Below are 3,958 nucleotides of genomic sequence, written 5' to 3' on the forward strand. Positions count from 1 at the left end.
TCCTTGATCAATTGGGACCATCTTCAGGACATGGTTGTCTCGTTTTCAGTGCTGTGGGGCGAAAAGGACATGTAAGGGTGGCGCTGGGAATAGAGGAAGCAATGGGCGGGGGCACGGGAGTCGGGAACAGGTGTGGTGGGGAACAAGCAAGTAGGATCAGTTCCCGGAGGTCCTGGGTCTAAGAGGCGGTGAGCTCGGGCCAGAGCACGCCAATGGCAGGGCAGAGCTGGAGTCGTGAGTATGAAACCCATGTGGGCTATGGCTACCGTAGGTCGTTGGTCTTATAGCGGCAGTGAATGTGTGAGGGTTGGTGGCTAGCATATATCAGTTGGTGAATGGGTGGGGGGGTCAGCTTGGACTGCGGTGGAGGCGCTGCAAGATAAAGGCCAGTTACCTGACTAGGTAGTGACTAAAGAGACCGTATGGTGGTGTGGTAAGGGTGGGTGGGTCGTTCTAGGTGTGTGTACCCGTGGTGGCAGTGCCCAGATAATGTGGCCCGGTTCGGGTGGGAGCACAGTGGCCTGGGTCGAGTGCGAGCAATGGCATGCTCGGGAAAAACGGCTGTGCTTGAAACAAGTGGCGCATATAAACTATGTAAAATGCCTCTATGGGAGTGCAAGTGCGGGTAGAAGAGCCGGCTTAGGAAAATCACCAAGTCGGGGGGAGTGGATGCAAGGCAGGTCCGAACTGGGAGGTACGCGTGGGTGTCCCCCGAGGGGAGTGACCGTGTGGTGGAGACGCGCATTTTGGAGAACCTGACCTTATGGGCCAGGCGGCGCAGGGCACGCCTGAGATCTCCGGGTTCACCTGCTTTGGCAGACAGAGACACGTGACACTCTGTTAGGCGTAGAAAAGCAGATTTATTAGCTGCAGCTAAGCACAGTGGTCCTGTAAGTACACCAACTGGTAGGTTATCAGGAGACTGCCACTTCATTCCGTGGCGCACAGTCTATTATAGTTCACAAGTTTACAATGCCAACTCCCAAAACATACAAAACTGACAAATAGGAATAGTTTGAAAACAAGTTATCGAATGTCTAAAACACACCCTCGTTTCAGGCCCTGTGTGCTCTCCTCCCCTCAGGTTAATCAACACTAGTGCCCGTAATTCAATTTGCAGGCGGTAGAACATGTTTTGAATGCTTCAAAGGACAGTGTATGTAACAGGAGAACACACAAGGAGAATAGCGAAGGCCAGTTAAACAAGATAAAGTCAAGAAGAATGGTGGGACCCAAACAGTGGAGTAAGACGTGGATTAATCAGTCTAGACATGGATTTACGAAACTCGGGAGACCCTGACATCGGTTTCATAAACATGGGCAAGAGTTACTCTTTAACAGGAAAGACACGTAGCAGCTAAAAAGGCAAAAACATCGCGTTCACCACGACCGCCGTGCTGCCTGAGTGAGGCAACAAAAATGGCGGTTAAACACAAAATGGCAGCTAGATGCGAAGCGAAGTCGGAAACCACGTAACCTCAGACCCTCCTTTTGCCATACTCAGGCAAGCACAACAGACTCATGTTAGTCTGAGTCGATATCGATGGTCATGAGGTCATTGAGGTGTTGCTGGAACATCATTCTGATGTTCTCTGTTTCCTGTGTTACTGGCTTAGAAACACACACAGTAGCACAAAGTCCGCAAATAGCTGGACCACACTGTAAACAAAGACAACAAGAAAAGATGATTGCTAGAATCGCTCCAAGGAAAGTTAACACTTTCCATCCCTATGTGGACAGTAGTCCCCAAAACCATCCCATAACAGACCAATATCCAGTGTCCTGATGAATGGACTCGGAGATGACATGTAGCTTAGAAATGGCTTGGTATACTGTAGGGGCATTTTCCGGAACATAAACGCAGCAACTGGACCCAATCAGTTTACAGACTCCGCCTCTATCTGCAAGGACAATGTCTAGAACCATTCGGTTCTGCAAAGTCATAAGGCGATCCGCCTGAATTTCAGCTGTCAAATTATTCGATGCTCCAGAAGTTACATTTATGGTAGCATCGACCACACGAACTAAGCGTCTGATGTTTCTGCTATTTACCATTGGACCCCAAAAAGGAAGAAACCCTTTCGGAAAATCTCCTCCCTCTTGTACAGCTGTGTCTTCTGCATCAATAACTCCTCTACCAAATCTCCTTCTATGGTGATCCGCAGGAGCAGTATATGTCGGGGGAAGAAGAAAAGCTATATAACATGTTCCCGAGAAATGTGTGGAAAGCCATGTATAAGCTTTGTCATGACAAATAAAGTATGTACCTTGAGATGGCACTAACGGTGAAGGAGTCAGGGGTGTATAAACATATATGTGCGAACAATTACTCCTCTCTTGCTTAATCTTGGTATTCTGACCATTTATTTGTAAACACAGATTACCTCTCTGGGGTAAAACCCAAATCGGTGCAAATCTCTTCTGTTTAACCTTGTCAGTGAGACTAGTGACATACTGAGTCACGTTCCATCCATCATATGCTCTCTTTTCATCTTTGGGAATTTTAATATTATCAGCGATTTTTGCCATGGTCACTATTCCCTTTATCAAAGAGATATGACTGAAATCCACTCCACCATTATAGGACCCACCAGGAGGATATCAGAGTAAGTTCTGGTATGCATTAGAGAACATAGCCAGATAAGCCCAAGCAGAACCTTCATACGTAAATGGAAGGACTAAATACGGCATCCCTCTTTCTGTATTATGTGGTATGAGCCCACAAACCCAACAATTAGTAGTATTTACTACCAATTGATGCTGATGTAACAATTGGATAAATGAATTGTTGAAATATTCCATTCTTCTCATCTGCTCATGGTCTGGGAGTGCGTAAAATTTATGCGGAGAAATAGTAGTAGAGGAAATCAAAGAAGTAGAAGTAGGGACAGGTGTCGGCTGCATACTGTGTACGAGCCATCCTACACATGCTAATAAACTGCATAAACATACTGAAATACATAGTGCTACGCCACAACGACTGAATAATAATTTCTTATAATGCTTTCTCTTCATTATTTTTACATCATTCTCTTTTCCTGCGCTATCCATTACTCTAAAGGCGTTGCTCACGATAATCTTCCTTAATCACTTGGCTGTGATTGTTAGCCGTCCTATGACACTGCAAGTCCTGTTGACCTAGTCACTATTCAGGTCACAGCCTAAGACTCCTACTGTGGCCTTGCAACTTGATGGATAATGGAAAAGGAATGTTTCTCTTCTTAACAAAAAAGCAAACTTATAAAACACACAAACTTTAATTGTCTTTAGGCAACCTTTCTCTCTGGTTGTATCGTGTCTTGCCGGGTATCGTCTGGTCCTTGAACAATGTTTCTGGATCTGATGTGTTTAGTCGAAGGTGTGGAGGTACAGCTTCCTGTAAAACGTTGTTGTCCTCTTTCTCAGAACTAGTCCAATCCAGACGTGCACTGCTGAACGGTATAAATTTGGGTACCTTTTCGCATTCACTATCACCAACACCTTCTCGGACCCATTGGTCATAAGATAAAGGTAATGGTACCCTTTTGCAGTGCACGCCGTGAATCCAGTTTCTTTTACCGACGACTTTCACTGCTGTACGAGTCGTCAGCAAGACTTGTCTTGGCGGCCCCCAACGAGGCTCCAGATTCTTTTTCCTCTGGAAATATTTCAGACACACCCAGTCTCCAGGTTGGCTGGAGTGTCCTGGCTCGGAGGAGGCATCCTGCAAAGCGTTTTGGACCTGTTGACGAATAACACGCAATTTAGTGGTGAGGTCATGCAAATAATCAACCAACAATGGATACGAAATATCTGAGTACTTTTTGGGGCGAGGGACTCCCCAGACATTGGCTGGGCGTCCGAAAACAATCTCATATGGGCTGAGCCCCAAACGAGAATGGAAAGTCGTACTTGTTGAGAGAAGTGCCAAAGGCAAAGCATCAGGCCAAGAAAGGCCTGTACTAGTCTGGATCTTTGC

At 46.2% G+C, this 3,958-nt stretch overlaps 1 pseudogene; it reads right to left on the bottom strand.

The window, feature by feature from the left end:
* Positions 1-1,524: 1,524 nt before the first annotated feature.
* LOC147688546 (endogenous retrovirus group PABLB member 1 Env polyprotein-like) lies at positions 1,525-2,904 on the bottom strand (annotated as a pseudogene).
* Positions 2,905-3,958: the final 1,054 nt, after the last annotated feature.

This window comes from Lissotriton vulgaris, chromosome 10 (assembly GCF_964263255.1).
Source record: "Lissotriton vulgaris chromosome 10, aLisVul1.2, whole genome shotgun sequence".
Classification (NCBI taxonomy): Eukaryota; Metazoa; Chordata; class Amphibia; order Caudata; family Salamandridae; genus Lissotriton; species Lissotriton vulgaris.